At 35.8% G+C, this 7240-nt stretch overlaps 1 long non-coding RNA gene across 1 annotated transcript; it reads right to left on the bottom strand.

Annotated features, from left to right (window-relative positions):
- Nucleotides 1–298: 298 nt before the first annotated feature.
- LOC132633951 (uncharacterized) lies at nucleotides 299–2775 on the bottom strand. The gene is made up of 3 exons (XR_009579965.1): nucleotides 2562–2775; nucleotides 1654–1700; nucleotides 299–578 (listed from the first exon to the last, which is right to left on the bottom strand). It is a non-coding gene; the product is annotated as an uncharacterized LOC132633951 (long non-coding RNA).
- Between the last annotated feature and the right edge of the window lie 4465 nt (nucleotides 2776–7240).

Below are 7240 nucleotides of genomic sequence, written 5' to 3'. Positions count from 1 at the left end.
CTTTTCTATCTTTATGTCCTATTTTATTCAGAGACATAGATACTTATGCATTAGTATTCCAAATTTGTACTATTTCATTTTTAGATGCTCTTGTGTTATTCAGACTAGACCCTGAGGGTGTTGTTATTATTTCACACTATTCTACTGATTATATATCTGTCACACCCTAATCTCCTAGGGTGTGATGGGCACCCGACCCCACGTCTGGAGCCGAGCGAACCCACAGACTCCTAATACATACATAATTTGTTCGGACTCTGAAATCAAATAAAAGTAAAATACATAGTAAGCTTTCAAATCTTTCTTTTATCTTTCTCGAATCAGGCCAGTTTTGTAGTCTTATGGAATCCATAACATAATACATAAAGACACATCGGCTGATGGAGCCGCTTACAAAACTGACATCCTACACCCACGACTCTTTCTGCAAAGTCTCTAGTCTCGAACAAACATTACAGCACATCTACTCTGACTCGGCAACACTCCAAGAACAAATGGAGTTTCCAATCCAGCTGAAGCATCTTCTAACAGTGTCCTGTACTCATCTGGGTGTACCAGCGTGGCATGAAACGCAGCCCCTGAAGAAAGGGGGTTAGTACGGAAAATGTACTGAGCATGTAAGGCATGAAATATAGGAAACAGAATCATGACTCAAACAGAGAATTACCAAAATCAAGTATGGCCTTTTAGAACATCAAGGTACTTGCCTTTTTAAATAAAAAAAATCATGCACATCCATGTCATATATCATATGTACAAATAACGTGTCCCGGCCCTCTATTGAGGGACTCGGTGGATAAAATCATACATGTCCATATCATATGTCATATATGCGTAACGTGTCCCGGCCCTCAAGTGAGGGACTCGGTGGGTAGAATCATGCCTGTCAACATCATATATCATGTATACATATAAATGTCCCGGCCCTCTTTTGCGGGTCTCGGTGGATAAAATCATCATATGCCATCCTGGCCACCATCCCCATATCATCATAACATCATATACATATAACGTGTCCCGGCCCGCAAGTGAGAGGGACTCGGTGAATAATGCAGTGAAATACGCACGAGAACATGTCCTGGCCCGGGCTTAGTGAAATCCAAATTGAGGCTTGCACGAACAGAATAATGCGAAACCATATGCACATAAATCAAGACTCGATAGACAAGTATACTTACCGACTCCTGAAGGCTCGGAAACAAGTTTCGGGTCAATCCAACTTAGTATGAGAAAGTTATGGACGTTTGAAGTACAGAACCTTCAACGAGCATTTCAGAAGCCATTTTTTTCGAAGATCGAAGCAATAATCATATCAAATATCTTTCGGATATCGTATAGATCAAATCAAATATAACTTTTGGAATCATATGTACATATCAAAGACTCGATGGAATAGTCGAATGTGTTAGCATTTGAAAAATCAAGACTTTAGTCATATCGATTACCTTTCGAATATCATTCGGACACATATCACATAGACCTTCGGACATCATAAATACGTATCAAGATCGTATGAAGTAGCTTATGGAAATCAAGAACGTTAGCCATCCTAGTGGCTCTAAGAGCAGGAATTTCTTTGAAATCATACATATACGTTCTTTTGCTCGTTACACATAGATCATGCCAAAAGAAAGAAAGGTAAGCCTTACATACCTGTCCCACGACCAATTAGTCACGCTTATTTGTCCAAACTTGCTATTCTACATTCAAGAAGATTTTGCATAATTATTAGATACATCGACATATACTTGTCTTAATCTTCCAAATAAAATCACTTATAATCTGCCGAAATTTCGGCAGCATTTCCCCTGTAAATACAACATCCCCGAGAATCTAACTTGGCCAATTTCATCAACAACAATCCGAGAATGCAACTCGGCCAAATTATCGACAACAATACCAACAATCATACCAACAGTTTCAACGATCAATCTAAAGTACATTCTAATATTAACAACTCTTGTCACAAAATTCAACGGCATTTCATTTATATTCAATTCCATCACATATAGTCAATCCAACATCAATGCTTACACATTAAATACTTGCCCAAGACCTTACAACCACAATTCAAGAATACTTCAAACAAGTCATACAATATTTAAAACAATCTAGCCAATATGCCATTTCACCCGCAACCTTCCAAATGCAACAAAAACCATAACAACACACTTCCTTCTTTCAAAGTCAATTACAACAACCCACCTTAGAATCTTCCAACGCATGTTTCACTTCCAAATTCATGAATTATGTCAACAACCCATACATTAAGAAATTTATTCTTATAAATATAAGAAACCACACTGATGTCAGACTAACTTCTTTAATAATGCACAAAAATTTCAAATTCATTTCAAGCCATTAAATCTTCATTTAACATCATAAAATCCACAACACAACAACAATCAAAATGCTACATAAAATCAATTAATCACATCTCACAACACCACCCTATTTTCGGCCACCACTTCCACACACATATTTTCATGAATTTCATCCATTTCTTCATCCTACAACATATACAAACCATCCACAACATACAAAAGAAGATGAAACCTTACCTTCTTCTACTTGTCTTCTTACTTGGCTAGGGTTATGAACTTGCAAGAATGAATGGTTTTCTTGCTCCAACAATCGTTCCATGTGAAAGAGGACCTTCCAATTGCTTGGAACACTAGAAGAAATAATTTTTTTGATAAGTTTTCCATGGGGCCAAATTTGGCCATTCATGGCCGAATGCCTTCAACTTTCTTTCTTCTTATCTTTTTTTTTTCTCCAAGTTTCTAGAGTTTTTGTATGAGAAATATGACTAGCAAGTCATATATATAATCCTAATTAATTAGCCATGTGGGCCAAGCCCACCATTTGCTTGGACGGCTACCATGGTTCATTCAAGAACCTTCTTGAATTATTTGTGAAATTCCCATTTTGCCCCTAGCCTTCCACAATATTACCATGAGCCACTTTGCGAATTTCCCTTTTCGCCCTTAGCCTTTCCTAATATTCCCTTACTAATAATATTCATAAATGATATTCATAACAACTTGTACATTAAAATAATTTTTGAAAATGGTCTTGCCCTTAACTTACCACGACCATCTCGAAATATCCGAACGCACAAAATACGGGCTATAACAATATCTATATCCTTAGACTTACGTATTAGTTCTATTCTGTTGCTTAATTTCATTCTTTTATGTGTTTATACATTGTTGGGTTGAGGGTTCGCTTCCCGAGATGGGAAGGTAAATGCTCGCACGGCTTAGGCAAAATAGGTCATGAAATATAATTATGCTATGTTGATAGACTTGTTTCATGCATGGACCTATTTCGTGCATCATTCTCTTCACTCAGTGTCTGTATTCTTCTTCATTGAGATTTATTCATTTCTTGAATAAATCATTTCTTCAGCCTTATCTTACTCTTTGGCTCTGATTTTGTTCTTGCTCTGTGTTGGAACATGTTACCGACCTGGTTCATATGCTTTGTCTGCAACTCTCTTTACTTTGAACAAAATACTTTGTCTGAGTCATCTTCACCTTTTCTGCTTCATGATCTCTTCCTCTGATCCATTTACCAACTGCTCCTGAAGACTCTTTGTGATAAAACATTTTTTATGCTTATTCTATCTTCAATGAACTGCTTGGAGACTGAGTCATCTTCATCTCATTGAACGGGTACTTGGCTGCATCTGTCTTTGCGATGGAACATGTATATTTACCAGTTCTATTCACCCTATGCTTTCATCATTGCACTTGCCTTGCCTCAGCACACATGTTGATCATCTATGTTCATGTGCCTGCATTTTTCTCTGTTGCTTCTTTACATGGGAACACGTCTATAGACCTGTTCTATCCATCATTTGATGTATGCTCTTTCAGGCCTTTTATATTTTTTGGAACCATGTATTTTGGTTTGGTTTCTTCTGCTTCATTGACACTCTTTGTCTAAGCTGATTCACTAGCTCTTCTCACTTATTTCTTGATCAGCTTTTTATCAGCTCTCAATCATGCCTTTAAGATGGTTTACTTGTTTTGAGTGTTTTACTTTGTCAATCATCAAAACTTCACACATGGCATTCTTCCAATAAATTTCCCTTTTTTGATGATGACAAACACCTGTCTTTTAGTCAACTATGTAACCTGTTCCAGTCATTTCATATTCCAGTTTTCTTAAGGTAAACCAGATTAGCATGAGTCAAAAAGTGTATATGCACACAGTTAATTAATCTTTCCCCTTTTGACATCATTAAAAATTTAATCTCAAAACCAATCAAGCACTGTTCAATATTAAACTCATGGCCATTGGGGCTATCACATATACACGATATAATTTGACAGTCACTCAATAAGTCAAAAACATTTCAGTCATATAGAGAATGCACAGATTCATAAGATATGCAATACTTAATCAAAAATTCTTTTCATTTATATTAACAACTACAATTCCAGACTCTTGATTTCAATTAAATACACAGATCATTTACTTAGACTGGGAAATTAAACGCTAAGAATTGTTACAAGGAAGGTAATTTTCTGGGCCACATTCTAGGAAGTCTTATCTAGGCAGTGAGAAGGGCTTTTGGCTCTAAGGGTAGTGTCATTTGCAGACCACGAGCTAGTCTCACTTGAGTAAAGATCACCTTTGACCCAATTATCATCAAAATCAGTGGAATGAGTGTCATTATTTTTTTTTCTTTTGATCTGAATCAGTTGGTATATGATAATATATTGAAATTTATGCCCCTCAAAATACCTTCTGGCACTTGCAGCTCAATATTCAGATTATGCTCCATCCCTTACCCTAAGAAGATCCATCATCTAATGTCCACCGGTTTTGCCTATGAGGACACAAAATCGGATTGTTATTCTTTCCCATATGGTTCTTCTTTGGTTCATCCTTCCTTATTTCATTAAGAAACCTTATGCCTTTATCGCTCGTTCTTTCCATTAGGCTGACGTTGTTATTCTGATTTGAGCTTGTATTATCAAACAACTCATTTCTCTTGAAGAGATGTTGTTTTACCGATTTCTCCCTCACTCTCCTTTGTTTCAGAGACTTTATCATATTCCCCCTGTCTATATACTCCATTCAAATTTTCTTTTCACCTCCTCTGTGGGTATGTACATGTATATAACTGGCAAAGGTGGATTAAGGAGAAAGATCACTAACATTGTGGGCTGAGGTAGAAGAGTTTTTTAAAGTATGAGAGGGAAGATTTTATCGGGACTGAGGAGGATTGGACCCTTTTTTTTCTTCAATTTGGTTATGTGGTGAGAGAGTGGTGTGGGTGATATTTGAGCCCTGTTTTCTTGATTTAAATAGCCGTGCTATTTTGGAATAAGGTGGTGTGCACGATATTTGAAAAAGTCTTCTTGGAAAGTGGATATCTTGATTGTGGCAGGTTTTCAATAGTGACTTACTTTTTATTTCTCAACACACACTTAATGATGGCTATATTTGGCTAGGGTAATGACAACAAGTTGTTTGATTTGTTCTAAGATCTGAGCATTTAATCGATTGCAAAAGACAAAATACATACCTGAAGTGTAGATGACTAGCCATATGCAATATTTACTATTAATGCCAGTTCAGTGATAGTTGTAACGGTTCGCATTTACACGGGTGCATAAAAGCTACTACGAATTTGTTGGTGCTCTTTCGGAGTTGTTTTGAAAAAGAGTTGCCACCTAATTTTTAGAAAATTAGGAAAACCAGGTTGAAGGGTTTATTCAAATACCGTGAAAAATCCTTCATAATACAAAGTTTTAGGTAAGGGTTCTGATGAACCCTTAGGGAAGGTGTTAGGCATGCTAGTATTAAGGATCTGTACCATACGGTTGACCTTCGAACTCCAATGTGTGATTATTTGCATGAACCACTTATTAAGTGTTTAATTTTTCGCATTTTTAAAACATTGTTACTTGTTGCATATCATTTTATTTTGAAAAGAATTTGAATATATCCCCCTTATATACGGGTACTTTAGGTTTGGATAATATCCAATAAGAAATATCTCCTTTTATGTATAAGGATAGTATATTTTATTTATACGGAGAGAACATAAAATATTTTGATTTTTTCATAATGTATACATAAGTGAATATATCATCTTTGTTCATGCTTAATCCACACTTGGTCTCGGGTCCATCCGTGTGATATGTTAGAACATCCTACCTAAAACCTTTTATTCTCATTTGAACAAGTTTTATTTTTTTTTAAAAAATGGTTCATTCTTTTACTTGCGCAATTTGGTCTTTAAAACAGGGAAAAACGTTGCCAGTTCTGGACTTGGCCCAAAAAATTCATCTTTATACTTTTCTCTAAAAATTTGGGTTGAGGTCCAAATCTAAAAATGCCTTTTTTTTTTTTCTGGGTGGTCTTCAATCCAAAAACAATTTATCTTCCCATACTGGAATTGGCCTAAAAAACGCGTCATTTTTTGGTCTGATTTCAATGAAAAATACGTTTTTTCCTTTGGTTTAAAAAGTTGGTTCGCTTTGTTTTTTAAAAATGCCATAATACCTATGCTTTTAAAAAAATATTCTTTTGTGCTCCCATTTTAACTTGTATCGAAAATTTTGTTTCATCAATCACATACTCGGGTTTTTAAGAAATTGTTGTGCTAAATCTGGTTTTGAAAGTCATTTGGGGACTTAAAGGTCTTGCTAAACGGCGTAGGCACCGTTATCCTAAGACAACTAGTTCAAACAATAAAGATTCCAATATATACGTGTTTTTTATAAGTATCGTAACATAATGCAGATACAATAATCATATCATGGCATAAATATAAATAACAAACTAAACTATGGGGTGTACCAAGCCCCGATTAACCATTTTCATTCATGGTTGGGCCTTCAGTGCATTTTCACATATATTAGCTTCCCTCCTCTATGTACACGAATTGGGCAGTCTTGATTTTGAAAGAAATGATCCGTCGGGCCTTGGTCCAACAGATTTGATTTTGACCTGGCCCAAGTGTCCATGCGGTGAAGAAGGAGGAAGGAAACAATAAACTCGGTTAGAATTAATCCACTGAACTTATCACGGGCATGTATATTAATATGTTTACATATATACAGAACACGCACATAATACAATTTGGACCTTAAAGTTTATTAACATATTTGCAGAAATGTCACTGACTCACAAGCATATATATATATCGATACATATATTTCTACAAAATATATATTCAATTTGGGCCTTAAGGTCCATTAATCTATTTGCAAAAATG

This window comes from Lycium barbarum, chromosome 3 (assembly GCF_019175385.1).
Source record: "Lycium barbarum isolate Lr01 chromosome 3, ASM1917538v2, whole genome shotgun sequence".
Taxonomy (NCBI): domain Eukaryota; kingdom Viridiplantae; phylum Streptophyta; class Magnoliopsida; order Solanales; family Solanaceae; genus Lycium; species Lycium barbarum.
Note: the sequence above shows the minus strand (reverse complement) of the source record. Positions and strands in the feature narration are given on the sequence as shown.